Here is a 21,581-nt window from a genome sequence, read left to right as displayed (position 1 = left end):
GTTTCATGACAGAGGCAGAAATCACTTCTTATAAACTATATATTAAACTACTAAAAACACAATATTGGCACAATTTCTAATAATGTCCCATAAATAATAACACAGGGTTTCTAAAAAGTCATTGTCTTCAGTCTTTGTAAATCCCCTGAATTCCAGCTGTTTAACCAGCCCCTGGGAGCTAAATGAAATGGCTTAAAGGAAGATTGTTGGTTGCTCCCAAGGTCACTGCAGAGATTCACCCCAGACCCAAACAAATGGATCGCGACTCCTCTGCTGAAAACTCCACCAAGAGGATTCTTATAACCCGAGGAGGGAGGGGGCATGGCAAGGAGTGGGCACGAAGGGAATATTGCTACGGGCAATCTAATGCCATAGCAACCCTGCCTGGTGAATCGGTGATTCCTGATGTTTTAAAGTTCAATTTAAACAGTTATCACTGAATTCAGTAGTGAGATAATTAGCACTAAAATATCTATTTCAGCTCTGGTTTCTTGTTTGGGGAACTAATCTACCCCAAGGTATTCCCTACCCCGCCTAGCACAGTGCCTGGCACGTAAAGAAGCTCAAATGCTAGTGACTGGTGATCTGCGGGTTCTAGCAGCGGTCTCTCCAGAAGAAAACAAATTCCCACCTGCTGGGTCAGTATTTCTTTCCGAGCTGTGAACCAAAACCATTGCTACCAGCATTCTCATAAAGGCCTTACAATGCCCTGTAAATGAAAGTTCTGAAGAACTGTCAAAACCAGATTTGAGACCTCACCCCAAACCGGTAGACGTTCAGACTTCCCTGGACAGAAGTCAGTTATGCTACAGACATTCCAGTTTAATCTGTAAAGAGATTTGAGAGTAACTGAGAGCACTTAAATGCAATATACAGATGAGACTTATTTTTACACACAGCATGCCTGGCTCCATGCCGACCCATCATCCCCTCTGGATGCTTGGGCCTGTCCTTCGGGGCTCTGGACCCGCTGACTCTCACAGCCTCACGGCCGACGCCTCCGCGCCGCCGGCTTCCCATCAAGAGTCGGCTCCGCGGGCGCTTCCAGGGGGCGTCTCCGTCCGCCGCTGCCCTCGGGGCTCCCGGAGCGGCGGCGGAGGAGCGGGCGCCCCGCGGGGGACGCCGGCGTCCAGGGCGCCGAACGTGCCCCTTCGCCTGCGCCCCGCAGCGGCTCCGAGGGGTGGGTGCGGAGCTGGCCGGCGAGGCCGGGCCGGGGGCGCAAGGCACCCCCCCACCAGGCGTGCGGGCTTCCCCCACCCCCGGCGGCGACCCCACCTCCCGCCCCCGCGGCGTGCGCGCGTGTGTCCGTCTGTCTGTCTTCTCTCTCGACGTCAGTGGGAATTTCCAGCCAGGAAGTGAGAGAGTGAGCGAGAGAGAAAGAGAGAGAAGTGCACCAGCGAGCCAGGGCAGGAAGAGGAGGTTTCGCCACCGGAGCGGCCCGGCGACGCGCCGACAGCTTCCCCTGCTCTTCCCGTCGGTCGGGCCTCTCGCCGCCGCCCTCCGCCAGCGTCCCGCCGCCAGCCTCACTCGAGAGCCCGGGGCAGCCAAGGCCGGAGCCGCCGCGGCCGGGAAGGCGGCGACGCCGTGGTCCCGCAGCCGCGCGCCCGGCGTTACCTCCGCCCGCGCTGCGGCCATGGCGCGGCGCTGACTGGCCCGGCGAGACCGCGCGCCCGCCCGGACCCGATCCGACCCGCTCCGGCTGCGGCCGGCCGCCGCCTCTTCCTTCCTCGGCCCCCAGGCCCGCGCCGCCCCGGAGCGGGAGCCACAGGCGCAAGGAGGCCGAGCGCGGACCCGCCAGCAGGGTAAGCCAGACTCGGGCAAGCGGGGGCCCCGCCGGCGAAGTGCGGCCCGACTCCCGCCACCCACCCGCCCCGCACCCCGTCCGGCCCCGCTCGGACTTCCTCATTCCTGCGCTAACCGCTCGGCTAGACCGGAGGAGGAGGTTGACAGTAGCGGAGAGTCGCATGGGCTCTGCGCGAGGGAGGAAAGGCACCTCCGGACTAAGCACGGGCCGGTCGGCCGGAGGGCCGCGGCTGCCCGCCCGGGCCGTTCTTTCTCCCCCTTCCCTCCGCCGGGCGGGAACGCGGCGCGGAGGGGAACTCGCGCAAACTTATTTAATCCCCATCTCCCCTTCCTCTGCCGGGGGGTCGGGGCTTGAGGGATGAGGGGCGCTTGGGCGCGGAGGAGTGAGGGGAAGGTGGTTGGTGCAGTGCAGAAGCAGATTTCACCTAAGGGCGTTCCACGAAATGAAAGCAGAAGTGCATGTCAGTCCTCTGGGCTGGGAAAGCCCTCCCCAGCTCCCCAAGATTGAACCGGACAGCCTTATTCCTGGTCTCCTACCTCCAGAAGAAACCCCCCACTTCACACACACACACACGCGCACACACACACACACACCCCAACCAGGACAGGATATGCTCACCTACTATAGGACCTGTACCTTAGTTTTCAAAAGATAAGGAGGGCCTGGTACTGATCCTACAGGGCCTGCCTGGCGTTTGAGAGCGAAATTACCCACTTAGAACACTTTTTAGACACCCTGATTATGTAAAACAGTTGGACAGCTGTACCATGTGTTGTGCATGACCTCTTAAACAAAAATGATATAAACAAAGCCTATCGTGACATTTTAAAATAATAAATTTAAAAAATATATGAGCTTCCATATGCATTTTTGATAAAGTAGTCAAAATATCATCTTCTGCTTCTTCAGAACTTGTTGGTAGACGTGCTGTTCTGAGCAGAGAGATGACTGCTGTAGAAAGTGTATCTGGAAATGCAGGGTAGTTTAACCAATAGAGTAAATATTCATATTATGCTCTTCTGGTGTGTAGGTTGAACAGGAATCACATTATCAGGAGTGGTGTGTAAGAGTCAATGGCTACATAAAATTTCTCATTAATTTACTGTAGTAAATTAGGAAATTTGTACGAAGATTGGTTGATTGCTTGGCTTTGATTATCAAGATTTAAGCGGTTTTCATGGACTTTGCTAAGTCGGGTTTTTCAGTATTGCAGGTAACTAAATAACTATATTTAACTTAAAGATTTTGTTATAAAGCCCATAATCTGGGAGAATGACTGTATTACTAAACCATTTAATGGCTCTGGCATAGAAATGTTCTTTTACAGACTGGTGATCTTTGGTAAACACTAAAGCTTAGGATCAAGATGTTCAGTGCTTATTTTCCTAGCAAAATACCTCAATTGAATACACCTGAGTAGTTTAAATTGCATTCCTGTTGCTAAAACTTTAAATGGGAATCTGATTAAAATAAAGCCCTCAGCTGAAGCATGCTGTTTTCCTGATTTTAATGTTGTGCTTTCTAGAGATGAATCCTTTTACTGTTTGAGGCACTAAAGAAGTTATGTAAATAACTTAAAGCAGAGTATTTTTTTGAGCTTCTGAACTTGAGAAGACAGTAAATAAAAAGAGATTAATTTATCATGTAATTAAATTGCTAAAGTGAGAAGAGCACGTATGATCAATGGAAACATGAGCTCTCCTGAACTTACTCATCCACATTGATACCTGCAACTCCTCCAAGCCCTCTGGAGCTTATTTAGATAAAATGTCTTCCTGGGCCACAGCCTACTGGACTGAAATACTGCTTGCCGTGAATAGAAAACCACTTCTAACCTTGTTTGAAAGACTTTTTAAAGAAAGTTCTATATAATCCAATTAGGGATTGGTGGTGATTTGAAAATCTGTTTGTTTTGAACTTTCAATTTTATCTTGTGTTCTGCAGTTGGCATTCACATGGGCTGAGTAAACGCCTGGTTTTCAAACCCCGTTAGTAAATACTGGAGTATATGTACAAAAATAGTTGTTCCCCTTTGTAAGCGCTCCTTTGATCTTTGCACTTCCTTCTTCTACCTTTTAAACAGTATCATCTGTAATGACTGACTTGCACTTGGTAAAAGTTCAATTAGTCTGAAATAGACAGAATTTTAGATTTAGAGATCACAGCCCTCACATTTCTCTTGTCACTTTCCTTGGAACAAATTGACACTAGTTGAGAAACTAATATTTACGCAGGCTGTTTTTACCACTGCTTTCAGACTTCCAGATAATTGATGAAGTAAGTGACTACCTGGACTTTCAGGGATTGCTCACTGTGGTAGATGGAAGGTCTTTATAAGGAATTGGCAGCCACAGGAATCTTGGACTATCATTCAATCAGCAAGCCCTTATTTTTTACCTAATTTATGAGAGGTATTCCCCTGTTCAGAAGAGGTGAAAGTTCTGGCTTCTGGGGGAAGTGGTTACTTCATAACCTTCAATTAGTTTGAACTTGGGAGAAATAAGAACAGTAGTTGACATTTTAAAACAATAAATTAAAAAAATGATATCTGCGTTTCTATATAGATTTTTAATAAAGTAGTCAAAATATCTTTTTCTTTTTTAGAACCTATTAGTAGAAGTGCTGTTCTGAGCATAGAAATGACTGCAGCAGAAAATGTATCTGGAAATGCAGAGTAGTTTAACCAATAAGAATAGATATTCAGGTTATGCTCTTCTAGTCTACAGGTTGAACAGCAATCACATTAACAGGAGTGGATATATAGGAATCAATGGCTATGCAAAATTTCTCATTAATTTCCCTTACTTTTAGTAGGAAGGTTGTTTCGTTTGGCTGATTGGTTTTCTGTTTATAATATGAATCATACAAGGTGGCATGATTGTTCTATGTTTTAAGAAGAGAAGGAGGAGGAGAAGGAACAGAATTTTCGTGCTGGGGGCCACTTTTAGATGTGCTGCTCCTACGTCTACATTTATGTCTGATCAGAGTTAATTGACAGCTGCTTCTTGGTGACCAGCAAACCATACTGAAGCAATTGACCCTGCTTTCTGAGAATGACTTCTCATTTGCTCTCTTGTATCTCCCATAAATACTGAATTCCCCTACAGTGTTCTTGGAGGTGAGCAGGTAAATCATGAGAAGCGTACATACCCCTTTGAGTTGACCCTGTCACTGCTTAGGAGACCTTAAGGGTTTTAAAGATAGAGGCATTCATTCATCTTCAGAGAGGAAAGTTGGGACTTGTGACATAGTTTAGCAAATCAGTTTGGCTCCTTGAGCATTTTTTTTTAATCAAAAAAGATTAATATTTGCAACCAGATAATCTGGTAGAGTTAATAATTAGGGTAATATTACCAAGACACTTATCTTTGCAATATTTCATTAATGAGTATCCAGTGCTTCACTGTTAGATGAAGAAGTAGCATTCTTTTCTCAATGATGACTTTGTTTCATACCTTTGGTCTCTGTTGTTTTAGAGAGGGTTCCTGGGTGCAAATTAATACGCTTTCATATTTTCAGGTGAGGCTGGTAGACCTACCCTTGAATATCAGCTAATAGTTTAGAAACTAAGTTGTGAAATGAAATCTCACTGCTTCACTATAAAAAATTTAAACCCTAACAGTTTTACACAAAAGTGATATAAAGTGTGATTTGTTAAAGAGTATAAACTCTTCAAGAGTGTAGATTATGGATGAAAATATTTGTTAAACTTACAATATTAATCATGAAAATATTGTATTTAAACATTTTATCATCGCATTTTAAAATTTAAAAAGAAATCAATTCATTGTTATTCTTTTATATTTTTTGCAGTAATAGATTTAATTATCAGTAGTACAAGTTTCATCTGCTTTGATTTGTTGCCTGTTTTTGAAATTAGAATAATGAAACGGATGGCTTAATTCCCTATTACAAATTGGCTTATTACTGTTCATTTACATTTCACCATTAGGCCAAAAATCTTATAACCAGCTTTTATTCTGACCCATACTTTTGACAGATATTAATGAATTTAATCTATAGGTGATTTCTTTAAGCTGTGAAAAAAATTCTGGCTGATGGAGCCTGACTGATGCTGCAAGCACTGCTTTGTAATCCAAAGATTGTTAAAGCCTATCTAAATGAATCAATCAAAAAGTAAAACCAAAATATTTTATGACATCCGGAATAAAATACTTATGACCTATAAAAAACTGGGGGGGAAAGGTTATAGCTGGAAAACCTCAGGAACCAGCAGGCAACATTTACTATACTTTCTGCCTTCACACTGTAATGATTTTGCAACACTGTAAAACCTGGGGCCTCATCACAGGAGGCTTTTGTTCATTATTTCTCATTTGTAGCATTTTCAGAAAATTTTCCTTGGAACTCTGAATCTAACCATTTCTTCTCTGTGGACACAATTTATGAAATGAAATATGCCATCTACACTAGAAAAAGGTACAATGCCAACACTCCCAGGCCTGGTATTGTACCTCCAGGGACACTCAGAACCATTTTACTGAAAACTCCTAACTTCAGTCCACTCAGCTTTGGACTTAATTAATTCTGGTTCTGACCCTGACCTCTCTTCAAATCACTTAACAAACACACATTCAAGTTTTAAAAATTAATTTTAAAAGTTGTTTACAAATACATATATGTATAATCATTTTTGTTGTTGCCAACAAACTGAGGAAGAAAATAAATGTTTACTTATATAACAAGTACATTGTAAAGCTGTCATTGTTGAAAAGTAACCTGAAAAGTGAATAGCAGCAGTGTTTGTTAGTTAGAATAATAAAATAATCCAAGTACTCTGCATATAGCTTCCCTGTGAGAAGATTTGGAGAGAACAGATAAATTTTGCTGTGTTCCATTACATAATCAGCTCAGTCTATAGCTTCTGGGCATAAACGAAAACACAGAGCTCTAATGTTGTCCCAGTCTTCACTGTGTGAATCAAAAAATGTATGGACCATTCAAACATTTCATACTGGAAAATAAAGCTTTGGATTTTTCTTAGATTTAAGCCTTTTGATATATGAGGCTCACTAGCATTTGTACATGAGATTTTCTTTTTTTGCTAACTTGAATTAAAAAACTACAAAACCTACATAAAGTTAAGCACACCTCTATAGGGAGAGCTTAATTAACATTAAATAAATAACTTGATTGCTATAATGAATTTTGCTTGTCAAAATAGTTATTTTACAAAATTATCATTTTTATTATTTATTGTGTGGTTTTACTAAACATATCACAGTATATTTCAGTGTCAGGGCATACGTATCCTTCATTTTTATCTCCAGAAATCAATTCTAATAATATTAAGCTTGAAAAAAGAAAAATGAAAAGTGATGACAAATTCCTTAATCAATCTACCTCTTCATCGGTTCTGGGTTCAAGCCTGCAATTCATTTAAATAGTGAAAATAAATTGCTTAATTGTCCTAGAAAATATGCCTTCCAAGACAAGAATTTTAGGAATGGAGAGAATGACTTTTTTTTTTTTTTTTTAGTGTTTTAACATGAATCCCTGACTTATGTTTTATTGATGTTTGAAGAACTTTATCTACCAGTTCTTAACTTAGGTATAGGTTTATTTTCTAAGATATAACCATTTATTGGTGTTTGATCATTAAGACTTGATTTATAAAGTGTATTTTTCTTTTAAATGGGGGCTAGGTGTGGTTGTGAGGTCAGAGGAAAAGAATCCCTAAAAAGTTACAGCATCTAGTATAATGCTCTCTGAATAATATAAGCACCTGTATGATTTATAAAGTTACAGACAATGTGGAAGGATGGAAGGAGTATGAATGGCTGTTCATATAGAGGACATTTAAAGTAGAAAGGAAGACACATGAAGGTAAAGAATAAAAGTTAAAGTTAATGTTGAAAACTGTGGCCAAAACAAGGGATAATGAAAGTATAGATAAAGTTTTAGTGGAGAGTTCTCTATAAAATCAGATCTTGAACTTTATTTTTGACTTAAATGTGGAAAAGAAAAATAATCTAGAAAGTAAATCAGAATTCCAGAGAAAAGGATAAATTCTGTATATCATGGATGAGAAGAGGAGGGTCATAATGAAAAGAGTGAGAGGTTGTCCTTGAATAGAACTGTTTTGTAGACATTTCACTGTGGCTTATCCTACTTTTTCTTTTTTTTAACTTTTTATCTTTTTAAAAGAATTAATTAATTTATTTAGGCTGTGTTGGGTCTTCATTTCTGTGCGAGGGCTTTCTCTGGTTGCAGCGAGCGGGGGCTACTCTTCATCGCGGTGCGCGGGCCTCTCACTGTCGCGGGCTCTCCTGTTGCGGAGCACAAGTTCCAGACGCGCAGGCTTAGTAGCTGTGGCCCACGGGCCCAGCTGCTCAGCAGCATGTGGGATCTTCCCAGACCAGGGCTCGAACCCGTGTCCCCTGCATTGGCAGGCAGATTCTCAACCACTGCGCCACCAGGGAAGCCCTATCCTACTTTTGATTAATTGAAATCAATAGTCATTTCCCCCACATTCTTAAGTCAGTTGTGTTAAGCAGACCTCAGTACACTTGGGAAATTATAAAATCAAAAGCGTGGTATCTGATAACAGTTAAATACACTTCCTTGCTCTCTTGCTATATCATAGCATTTATTTGATATAATGTCTTTATGGTTTCTCCATGTGTTTACCCAGTTTCCCGTTTTAGACATTTAACTAAATTTAACAAGCACACCTTGGAAGATTTTAATACTTCCTATTTTAAAACATTGCCTTAACAGTCATTTACTTTGAAGTGCTTTTTTATGATGGGCAGGGAAAGTATCCTATTTCTCTTGAAAAGTCTAACATAATAGCCAAATAGGAATTAATCCAAGTTGAAATAGATGGATGACTGGAGAGGGGGGGCAGTTTTGCTGTACGTACTAAATACGTGTTAAACTGAAAACAATAATTTTATTGCTGAGGCACTTAAGTATCATTACGTGGATGTCCCCGTCAGTATGCCAATATCAAATTTATCATCATTCCCACCCACCAAATTGCTCCTCCCAGCACATTTAGGGGATACAGTTGTTAGCCCACTGTGGTCCATTTAGTAGGTTTCCCATGCCAGAAATCTAGAAACCCATTCTTCATGCATACTCACTTATCTCCTCCAGTCCATCACCAAATTCTATCAATTCAGCCTCCTCTCATCTCCAGCATTCATCCCCCTCTCATCTCCAGCATTCATCCCTTCCTCACTGAATTTCCAGCTTTCATGTTTTTCATTTGCTCCTGATGCATAATCTCCTGCTTCTATTCCATCCTTCATTCCAGCATAAAAGTCAGCTTTCTGAAGTGAAGATCTGCTCATATCACGATCTTTATATTTCTGAAATGTCTCCATTGTCGTTACAAGCTGATTCCTGCACACCTCACCCCCACCCTTGCTCCTCACCCATCCCCTATTTCTCAAGTCATCCATATCAATTTTCAGTTCCTATCTGCCCTATTTTCTCACTTTGAATGCCTCTGCATATGCATTCCCTGTGTGAGGAGTGTGCTCTCCTTCCTAGCCATTGTGCTGACTACTCAGCCTTCAGGCATGGTGTACACATCACCATTTCTCTGTCCCTCCTCTATCCATTCTCCCTGACCTCCCCATAAAGATTTATGTGCTCCCAGTCCATGGGCTCTTGACTTCTTATGCTTTCTAGACAGAAAATATCTTGAGGGGAGGAATTTTATCTTACTTTTTATCAGCACAGCACCCAGTAAGTTTGCCAAATGAATAAGTAAATAACTAGACAAAATATTGATAGATTGCTGTTGATTAAGCTGTGTGACTCTGGGCAAGTTAATTAACTTCTCTGGGTCTCATTTTCTCTCTTAAAAAAAATGAGACAGACTAAATGAGCATCTCCCTCTAAAATTATTTGTTTCTTTGATATAATAGTGTTATTTGGAAGACTCCAGATTTTCTTGCCATGTTGAGATAGGTCAACTTAAGGAAAATTCATGTAAGAAAGTACAAAGACAGTTCTTGATTATCAATATGATAAGATGAGGAACTGTCCATTTTTGGATTATGAGTTATCATTTATGGTCCCAGTCTAGCTTCTTTCTGACGTCAGGTGTTTCTGGGGTTGCATCTTTTCATAATTAATTATTCTCTACTATGAACTCATGTTCATACCTCCGAAGCAATTTAAGGCACACATGATACAGAAATTGAATATAAAATTCAGTATTTTGATTGTAAATTGCTTCAAGGTCTCACTGATTATAACTATATTTGGAGGAAGAAGATAGGGAAGTGGTAGTCTTATGAGCTGAGTCCTCATCTGTCATAGCAAGAACACAATGTCTAAATTGATCAATTAAGAAAAAAGATATAAACATAGTATTTAAGGATATGAAAAGAACCCCCAGGAAAACCAAAAAGAGAAAGTTAAGAGTGTTAAAAAGTTGATCACTCGGAAAAGCAGGATTGGAGTTGGGAGGTGGTGTGGGGAACCTTTGCTTTTTATATAAGCTGTTCTACTTTTGCATAGTAGGATTTTTTTTTAACCGTTAATTTATTTGAATACATGTTGAGTCCTTCCTATGTGCCAGGTTCTAGACACTGGGAATACAGTGCTGAACAAGACAGAAATCCACAATTTCATGGAGCTTATTAGATCATTTAATGTTTTCAGTTTAAAATATTTTTTTCTTATATTAGCCTTTTTAAAATTGAAGAATCACATAACCAAAAAAGGACACAAATCGTGAGATTATGGCTTTAATGAATTATCTCAAAGTGAACACACTTAACATTAAATAGAACGTAACCAGCACACCAAAAGCCCCCTTTCTGCCCCTTCTTAGTCAAGATTCCTACCCTTCAGTCTCATTTAAAAGGTTTCACTAATGACTCTTGGATTACGTAAATGTTGGTTCCGTGACTCATATTTGTCCGCGTAACAATCAAGAGTTGCCTGAATGAATTCATTACTTCAAGGTGCTAATAATGAGCTTTACACAAGTAGGCACTAACTCTCCTATTGTTAAAAGCCCTAAGGGCAGCTTATCTCAGATTTTCCTCACCGAACAAAATATGTAAGTGAAAATATTTAAAAATTAAATTTTGACATTAATTTGTCATTTATGAGTTTGAGTAGATATTTTGCTTATTGCCGAGCAGTTAAGATCAGTGACAAAGAGACACGGGAGAAAGAAGTATTCAGACCTTACCAGACATAGAGGAGAGGGTGGTTCACCCTTTTTCCTTCTCACTTTATATTGGATTGGCCAAAAGGTTCATTCGTTTTTTTCTGTAAGATGGCTCTAGTAGCACTTAGTTATCTTTATTTTCATTTGAAACCATTTTGTTAGATTGTATGTGACAGCTGTCATATCAGCGTGCATGTAAAAAAAGACATCAAAATTGGTGACTTTTTTTTTTAATTTATTTATTTTTGGCTCCATTGCATCTTCGTTGCTGCGCGCGGGCTTCTCATTGTGGTGGCTTCTCTTGTTGTGGAGCACAGGCTCTAGAACACAGGCTCAGCAGTTGTGGCACACGGGCTTAGTTGCTCCACTGCATGTGGGATCTTCCCAGACCAGGGCTCGAACCCGTGTACCCTGTATTGGCAGGCGGATTCTTAACCACTGCGCCTCCAAGGAAGCCCCAAATTGGTGAATTTTTGTGTAGCCATTTTAATATTGAAGATGGAAAGAAAAAAGCAACATTTTCGGCCTGTTATGCTTTATTATTTCAAGAAAGGTAAAAATGCAATTGAAACAAAAAAAAGATTCGTGAAGTATATGGAGAAGGTGATGTGACTGATCGAACATGTCAAAAGTGGTTTGCGAAGTTTCGTGCTGGACAATGCTCTGTGGTCGGGTAGACCAGCTGAAGTTGATAGCGATCAAATCGAGACATTAATCGAGAACAATCAACGTTATACCACGCGGAAGATAGCTGACCTACTCAAAATATCCAAATCAAGTGTTGAAAATCATTTGCACCAGCTTGGTTATGTTAATCGCTTTGATGTTTGAGTTCCACGTAAGGTAAGTGGAAAAAAACCTCTTGACCATATTTCCGCATGCGATTCTCTTCTTAAACGTAATGAAAACGTTCCATTTTTAAAACAAATTGTGATGGGCGATGACAAGTCTATACTGTACAATAATGTGGAATGGAAGAGATCGTGGGGCAAATGAAATGAACACCACCAACCACACCAAAGGCAGGTCTTCATCCAGAGAAGGTGAAGTTGTGTATATGGTGGGATTGGAAGGGAGTCCTCTATTATGAGCCCCTTCTGGAAAACCAAACGATTAATTCCAACAAGTACTGCTCCCAGTTAGACCAACTGAAAGCAGCACTTGACAAAAAGCATCTGGAATTAGTCAACAGAAAACACACAATCTTCCATCAGGATAACGCAAGACTGCATGTTTCTTTGATGACCAGGCAAAAACTGTTGCAGCGTGGCCGGGAAGTTCTGATTCATCGCCGTATTCACCAGACATTACACCTTCGGATTTCCATTTATGTCGGTCTTTACAAAATTCTCTTAATGGAAAAAATTTCAATTCCCTGGAAGACTGTAAAAGACACAGGATCAGTTCTTTGCTCAAAAAGAGAAAAAGTTTTGGGAAGATGGAATTATGAAGCTGCCTGAAAAATGACAGAAGATAATGGAACAAAAGGGTGAATACATTGCTTGGTAAAGTTCTTGGTGCAAATGAAAAATGTGTCTTATTTTACTTAAAAACCGAAGGCACTTTTTGGCCAACCCAATACATTGACATCTGCATATATTGAAGGGTTTATCTATAGGCATGGTCATTGTGAAAAGGCCTTCATATCTAGATTAAGGACTGAACTGTCCTCTGTATAAGGCCTAATTTTGATGCTTGCAAATTATTATTTATGTGTGTGTGTAATCGGAAGCTTGTTGTGATTCTTTCTTAAAGGAAACCATTTTCTCCCTCCAGGCCAGTTGTCACCACATACGTAGAACCAAGTATTGCTGGTCCACATGATGAATCCTTTTCTCTTAAAACATAAAGGATATATTTTTATTGATATTGTAGAATTAGTAAAAATGAAAATCCATACTAAAGTCATCATATTCAGATTTAAGAGAATGTGATCAGTTTCTCTATGTTTGATCAAAAGAATATTAATCTCTTGGGAAATCCCTGCTGTCCAGTAGTTAGGGCTCCGCGCTTCCATTGCAAGGGGCACGGGTTTGATCCCTGGTGGGGGAACTAAGATCCTGCATGCCATGCAGCACAGCCAAAAAAAAAAAAAAAAAGGAATATTAATCTCTAATTCATAATCCACGAGGTCTCCTCCTCCTCAATCTGAAAATACAAATACTCCAAATTGGTCCTCAAGACAAAGGTCAGACATGAAATTAAAATTTGGTCATACTCTTTTTTTATTACGACTTTATTTTTTTAGAGCAGTTTAAGGTTCACAGCAAAATTGAGGGGAAAGTACAGAGATTTACCGTATACTCCCTCCCCGACACATGCATAGTCTCCCCCGTTATCAGTGTTCCCCGACCACAACAGTGTGTTTGCTGCAATGGATGAACTGACATTGACACATCATAATCACCCAAAATCCAGAGTTTACACTGCAGTTCATTCTTGGTGGTGTGCATTCTGTGGGTTTAGACAAATGTATAATTACATGTATCCATCGTTATGGTTATCATACAAGAGTATATTTAACTGCCCTAAAAGGCCTCTGTGCTGTGCGTATTCATACATCCTCCCCCACCATCGTACTCTAGTTTTAGGGAGGAAGAAATCTGTAGAAGTAGAAATGTGGAAGCAAAAAGTTCAGAACAAGGTCCAGTAAGTCAAATCCCTTTTGAATGCCACCTTAGTGAAAGACCTCAAACTTTGAGTAGGTGTATTGAATTGGTTTTTATATGGAAATGGAAGGCAGCAATCTCCCCACGAGTGACATCAGTTCTAACATGTAAAGGTTTAGCCAATTTACTATAAATCTTTAGAGAACTTTTATAGATATGCAAATTTATATTCACCAGATTTTATCCTACTGTAGTGTAAACAAAAAGAAATGTTACTTAGAATGGAATCTGCCATTTGATATACATGACAATTATAATGTGGTTAGAAAATGTCCAAAATATTTTTTGATCCTATAAATTTCAGTCATCTGTGATTAAGAAAACACCACAGGCAAAGATTTGTTTCTTATAGAAAGCATTAGAATGCATCCTAATCACTTCTCTTAAAAAATCCTTGCCCCCCATGGTTACAATGGACAAGGTACAGCAAGAATTTAGATGCTTCTTTCATACAGGGTAATGAAGTTATATTTACTATGTTTGTTGATTCTAAAGGCACATACCCAGTTTAACACATGACTTAATCATATATGTTTGAGGATTTTCTAGGTATCTTTCTAGTCTTGGTTTTTAATTTCATTGTGTTTGGATAATATATTTTATATGTTTTCACTTCTTTGAAATTTATTGAGACTTGTTTTGTGGTCCAACATATAGTCTATCTTGGTGAGTGTTCCATGTGCACTTGAAAAGAATGTGTAGTCTGCAATCACTGGTGGAATGTTCTGTATATGCACTTAGGTTAATTTGGCTGATGGTGTTGTTCCTTAATTTTCTGTGAAAATTACTGATGTTCTCTTGATTTGCTTTTATCAGTTATGGAGAGAAGAGTGTTAAAAGTCTCCACTGTAGTTGTGGCTATTTCTGCTTCCTTTAGTTCTGCCACTTTTTACTTCATGCATCTTGAAGCTCTGTTAACATATACATACACATTACGATCATTATTTCTCCATGATGATTTGACCCTTCATTCTTATGAAATGTTCCCGTTTGTCCCTGGTAATCGTTCTTCTCTTGAAGTGTACTGTATATGATATTTTAGTATAGCCTGCTTTCTTATATTTAGTATTTCCATGGTGTAACTGGTATAACTTCCCATCTTTATACTTTGAGACTATCTCAGTCTTTAATATTAAAGTGTAATTCTCATGAAAAGCATATACCTGAGTCTTGCTTTTGTGTCCAGTCTGACCACCTCTACTTTTTTATAGGTGACTTTAGTCTATTTCTATTTCATGTAATTATTGATATGGTTGGGTTTAAGCCTACTATCTTGGTAATTGTTATCCATTTGTGCCCTCTGTTCTTTATTCATTTTTTCCTCCTTTCCTGCCATCTGTTGAATAAACGAAGTTTACTTTTTAAATTCCATTTTATGTCCTTCGTCGGCTACTTTTTTAAGTGGTTGCTCTAGGGATTATAATATGCATCCTTGAGTCCACCATGAATTAATACCGTAACATGTCATATATAGTGTGAGAATTCGATAGTGTTTTACTTCCATTTGTCCTCTTCCCTTCCTCTGTGTTGTTATTGTTATACAGTTTACTTCTGCATAGGTTATAAACCCCAAAATTTATTGTAATGTTTCTCTTGAATAACAAACAAGAAAAAAGTCTTATACTTACCCACATATTCATCACCTCTGGTGTTTATTATTCTTCCATGTAGGTCCAAGTTTCTATCTAGTATCATTTCCCTTCAGCATGGAGAACTTTCTTTAACATATCTTTTAGCAGACCTGCTGACTACACATTCTCTCAGCTCTTGTCTATTTGAAAAATGTCCATTTCACTTTTTATTTTTAAAGGATATTTTTGCTGAATATAGAATTGTTCACTGATTCAGTTTTTTCCATTCAGCACTTGCATCATTGTTTCTGATGAGAAGTCAGCTATCATACTTATCATTGTTTCCCCTTGTCCCTGGGTGCTTTTAGGATTTTTTTCTTTTTCTTATTAGTTTTTCACAGTATGGCTGTAATATGGCTAACTGTGGTTTTGTTTGTGTTTATCCAGCATGGGGTTCTTTGAGATTCTTGGGTCATGGGTTGATTTTTTTTTTTAATCAAGTTTGGAAAATTCTCCACCATTATTTCTTCAAGTATTTTTTCTCTCTTCTCCCTCTTTCTGGGATTCTAAATTATACATGTGTTAAGACCACTTCATGTTGTCTCATAAGTCACTGAAGGTGTCTTAATTTCTTTATGCCTTTTTTCTCTGTGCTTCACTTGAATAGTTTTTATTGGCCATTATTCAAGTTTATTGATCCTTTCTTCCCCATTGCTCAATATGTTAATAAGTACACCTAGTGAAATTTCATTTCAGTCTAGAATTTTCCATTGGTTATTTTTCTTTTTTAATAGTTTTCTTTTCTCTGCTGAGATCTCCCATCTGTTTATCCCTTATATCCATATTTCCTTTTACATTCGTGAACATGCTACTATTGGCAGTTTTAAAGGTACTGGCTGCTCATTTCATCATTTGTGTCATATTTCTTCTTCTGAGTCACATTTTTCTACTTCTTTGCATGTTTTGTCATTTTGTGTTGCACATTGTGAATACCCCATTGTAGAGAGTATGGATCTTTGTTTTCTGTTAAAGACTGTTGAATTTTGTGGTAACGGGCAATAAATTTATTGGTGGATCACCTGGTTTTATTAAGATGAGTTTAGAGTAGCCCTTATTCTAGGGTATATCCTTTACTCCCATTGCATGGTCTTCTGAGGTCACAACTGAATGTTAAGATTGTTAAGTGACGTCTCTTCACCCTAGATGATTAGAACTTCAGTGTCTCTCAGAAGTTCCGGGAACTTCTGGAATCTCAGTTCAGCTTATCATTGTTCCCCCTTGTCCCTGGATCTGGATCCCCAGCAGCTATTTTCTAGTAGGCTCTGCAGAATCTTGTCCTGCACTAGCACAGTTTTATATTTGGCCAGTGCCCAGAAGTGACCCCTCTGGAGATTTATGAGCCTCTTTCTCTGTGTATCTCTCCTTTCTGATACTCTCCCCTGTGAGATTGCTGCTCTCTATTTGGGCTCTACGTCCTTGTGTCATAGTTTGGAACGTGCCCTCAGTCAAAAAGTGAGTTTGGAACACACCTCAAGTATTTCCATTCTCTTATGGTATACAGCCTTATACTGTCTCTTGTCCAGTGTCTTAAATTATTGCTTCAAGTATTTTGTATAGCTTTACATTTGAGTATGGCAATGGGGCAAGTTCAATAACTGTTAGTGTCATGACTGAAACCAAAAGTCCACATTTGAACAAATCTGGAATTGCACTGTTTCTTACCATTAATGCAAAGGTAATTTTTTTAAAGTACTTATTTACTAATTTCGCGATTCAAAGAAGTAAAACTCTATTATATTTAGGCATCTATATCCAGTTAAAAAGATGATAAATATATAAAGTTAAATTGCAGTAGAACAGTATGTTGTTCAGTGTGCAGTCATCGATACACAGAAGTATTATAGCCCTTATGTGGACTATAAAGCTGCAGGTTACAGAGGAAATATAGGGTTTCTTGGCAAATGTTGGATTTCAGTAGAGGCTTGAGGACTGGGTAATATTTAAGTAGGAAAGGTGGCATTTTAGGATGCAGGGCATACTGTGAACAAATACACAAGATGCAAATGAGCAAGGCATTTTTGAATGATCAGTCTGCCTGTTGTAGAAGGTTTTGGTTAGGATGTAGTATTAGGACATAGTGGAAAGCCCTCAACCACTCAGCATATTATATGATAAGCATCACCTATTAAGCATTAAGAGCCTATTAAGGTGATGCTTATAGTACAATATGGTGAACGGTTGAGGGCTTTCGACTTGGTCTTGTAAGTAATGTGGCAATAATGTGAAAGAGGCTTAAGGAAGAAGAAATACCACAGTAAAGGAGAACAGTATGGAGGCTATCATTGTTATTCAGAGGTAAGGCAATGAATGTTTAACTAGGGTGTAACAGTGAAAGGAAAGTGCAAAGGAGGGGCAGATACAAGAAATAATACAAAGAAAAAAATCAACAGAAATTGATTATTGACTGGATGGGTGTGAAATAAGCAGAGGGAAAAGGAGAAAATGTTGAAGTTTTGGCTCTGAGTACAGGAGAGAATGATATATTGGCAAAACCTGGAAAGTCAGGAATGGGGCCCATTGCCATAGGAGTGATGAATTTGGTGTTAGATAGTAGGGAGTTGAAAGGATTAAAAACATTATTGTTTTATAATGGTATCACTGCTTAAAGCTAGCAGCAATTCATTAATATTTATATTTTGAAGGTTTTAACAGTGCTAATTTTATTTCTGTTTATACCATGGTGGTTTTGCCTCTTGTCCTTCTTTCTTTTGTTCCGCTGGAAACTGAATAGGCCAATAAAGTAAAAATGAGTACAAAGAGTGTTCTAAATAGGACCCTAACAAAGAAAGTGTAATTATTGAATCACCAAGATGTCTAACACATTCCCCACATACCTGCCATTTCCCATGACACTTACCGTGTTGCATTGTTTTTGCCTGTCTTCCTACTTACTAAACTGTTGCATTAGTTAGCTTTTGGCTACATAAAAAAATCACCACAAAGCTAACTAAGAAACAAACATTTGTTATTTCTCCCAGTTGGGGAGGCTGTCTAGGTCATCTGGTCTCGCCTGGCTCTGGGGATCTCTGAAGTCTTTCGGCTGCTTAGCTGGTGCTGTGTGGTCCAGGGGACCCTCTGCTAGGACTTCCCCTCACTGCACCATGTGGCCTCTCATCCTCCAGTGGGCTGGCCCAGGCTTATTCACATGGCAGCTGTGTTCCAAGAGAACAGAATGGTTGGTCATTGCAAGGCCTCTTGAAGTCTGCATTTAAAACTCACCCTTCTACCTCACTGTGTTGGTCAGAGTAAGTTACAGCCCTGCCGAGATTCAAGGGATGGAGAAATAGATTTTTCCTCTTGTCAGGTGGAGTTGCAAAGAATTTTTGGCCATTGCTTTCAGTCTGCCACAACTGTTAGCTCTGTGAGTACAGGTACTGCTTCACTCTTGTGTACTTTGGTAACTGACACATAGTAGTTTCAATATTTTTTTTAATGAATGACTAAATTAATGAAAGCATTCAAGGAGCATTTCAATATACCTTAATTTTAAATATGTACTACGTACTTTTATCATACCATTAGTGAGTGTAGTGTTTTCTGTGGGCAGCTTTCAGAGAGAATCTCTTTATTCTCTTTCTATCCTTTGAACTTGATCAATGGAGACATCTAAAACAAAACAAAACAAAAAGCAACTACCACTTGCATTAACATTGTTTCGTATTTTTAACTTCACATTTGGTTGTCTCAGGAAGGACTCCCTTAAGTTTTGTGTACTGTCACGGTGCTGTTCTGCTTTTCAGGGTGTGCTATGGGTAGACTACCTCCAGCCTGAACACTCAGGAGACCTAGAGCAAAGATGCTGTATTAAAATAAAGTTGTGAGTCCAAAGGAAAATCAATTCTGCCTCTTAGACAAGTGATATTCGAATCATAGTCCATGGAGTCAGAGCAGCCAGCATTACTCTTATCAACCTGAGCGAATGGCTTCTTCTCTCTAAACCTCAGTGTTCTCAGGAATATTGTGAGAATTAACTGAAATATATGAAGCACTATCTCTAATTCCTTACTCATGGGAGGTAGTCAGTAAAGTTTAGTTCTTTCTCCATGTGAACTAGCATACTATCATGACACTGTGGCATGCAACTGGCTTTCTCATCCTTGGCACTAATGACATTTGGGGTCGGATATTTCTTTACTGTGAGGGGCCATCCTGTGCATTATAGGATGTTTAGCAGCATTTCTGTTCTCTACGCACTAGATGCCAGTAGGACCACCTGCGGGTTGTGACAGATGAAAATGTCTCCAGACATTGCCAAATGTCCCTGGAGGCAAAATGCAAACATTTTATTCAGCAGTGATAAGGGTTAGGATAGGGAGGGAATGTGGCAGTGTTATCAGTAAATGTGTAGGACGGGGAAGAAAAATACTTGATTCTTCTCAGAGTGCCTATACTCTTACTGCCTATTATTCCCGTAATTTATTATAAACATAATGTTTACGGTGCTACCTAATAAAATGGCTAACATTTGCTATGTATCCCTAACTGTGCTAGTAAGCTTTGCATGCCGTAATAGTTGAATGTTGTTAGATTGGTATTCCATTGTAAACAGGGACCTTATCTTATACCAGCTCCAAGCACAATGCATTTGTACTTATTAGGTAGCTATTCTATGTGTTAATTGGTCATATTGTACCCAACTCAAAAAATAGGGAGCTGAGGGCTTCCCTGGTGGCGCAGTGGTTGGGAGTCCGCCTGCCGATGCAGGGGACACGGGTTCGTGCCCCGGTCCGGGAGGATCCCACATGCCGCGGAGCGGCTGGGCCCGTGAGCCATGGCCGCTGAGCCTGAGCGTCCGGACCCTGTGCTCCGCAACGGGAGAGGCCACAGCACTGAGAGGCCCGCGTACCAAAAAAAAAAAAAAAAAAAAAATAGGGAGCTGAAAATGGATGAAGGAGTGGAAAAACATAGAAAATGAGTTTATACAAATCTAAACATGGTAGGACACAAATATTCATTCTTTTTCAAAAACTTTAAAAAATCAGCTCTTCTGAGAAAAGTAACTAAATCACCATTAACTTTACTTTTCTTTCATCACTAAGTCAGTATATCATCAGAAAGATGTAAATAAATAGCCACTTTAACGTTAATTTTTTTTTCTATTTATTACGAAGAGGATTCCAGTAGTGCTTAGAAGTTTTTGATTCATTCATACTTTATGTTTTCTTCACTGTATATCATTAACCGTTAAAGATGTCAGAGTTAAACTTTAAATTCAGGACAGTGTTTGATTTTCTCTTTTTTTTCTATTAAAAAATATATTTCCAATTACATAATTAAGTTAGAAAATTAAAACAGAAATTTATAACTTAGGGAGTAAAAGTCCCTGTGTTACTATATATGGATGTGAATTATTATTTTTAGCAGTTATATAACATATAACTATGAATGTAGCATAATTATAATTAAATAATCTCCTATCAAAGGACTTTTAGACTCTTTCCAGTTTTTTGCTGCAGTGAATATTCTTGTACTTATTTTTTTGCACACTTGCTCATGTAATTCTTTAGTACAAATTCCTGGAAGTGGAATTGCAGAGTCAATAGACACTCTTTTATTTGAATGTTTTATATTATATGTAGTACACATACAATGTTTCACATATGTAGTGCATAAACCTTACAGCATGTTTCCTCCAAAAAATTCCTCTGTGGAAAGAAACTCCAGTATATTCTTTCTCTTTATTTATTATCCAACAGAGAGATGGTAATAAGTCACTCTTTTTCTTGTAATTTCATCCAAGATGAGGTACTAAAATTACACCTAAGTGATGTCCATTGTGGCTGAAAATAAACTTGAAAATGGAGACACTTGATCTCTCTGATTCCCAACTCTATTCTCTAGATGGTACCTAAAATTCTGTTTTTCAAACTGCAGGTCGTGACCCATTAGTGGCTCATGAAATCATTTTAATGGATTTTAATGGTAGTTGTTTTTTTTAATGAAATCTAATAGAATATATTTTCTTACAGTGGGCCCTGATCAAAAAGTGTGAATATATCTGATCCTAGAAAATTTCCCCAGTTACAAGGAGGGGAGCGCCACCAATTCTACCCTTAATCGTCCAACCCTGTGGCCTTGGTTTTGCTGCCCTCACTAAGAACCACTTATGCTGGCCTTTGATGTCAGTGGTGGAATTGTCACAGACGTGTGGAAAATAATCCATTAGGCGTTTCATGCAGAACTCATCATATATTCAGAACTTAGCCAGTTACAACATTATGTCTTTCATGTGAGAAATACAAACAATTCGCTCAGGGAGATATTTTAGTTATTGCTAGCTAGCTGTATGAATTTTCATGGTGTGAACATTTTTCTGG

At 39.2% G+C, this 21,581-nt stretch overlaps 1 protein-coding gene across 2 annotated transcripts in view; it reads left to right on the top strand.

Moving 5' to 3' along the window:
* Positions 1 to 1,384: 1,384 nt before the first annotated feature.
* Positions 1,385 to 21,581, top strand: part of NFKB1 (nuclear factor kappa B subunit 1) — a 121,987-nt gene continuing 101,790 nt past the window's right edge. For both annotated transcript variants that reach the window (XM_082837658.1, XM_082837657.1), the window contains exon 1: positions 1,385 to 1,802. The gene's annotated coding sequence lies outside the window, so the exon portion shown is untranslated. The remainder of the gene's footprint in view (positions 1,803 to 21,581) is intronic.

The sequence above is a fragment of the Leucopleurus acutus genome (genome assembly GCF_964270905.1).
Source record: "Leucopleurus acutus genome assembly, chromosome: 4".
Lineage (NCBI taxonomy): Eukaryota > Metazoa > Chordata > Mammalia > Artiodactyla > Delphinidae > Leucopleurus > Leucopleurus acutus.
This window is presented reverse-complemented; position numbering and strand designations above follow the sequence as displayed.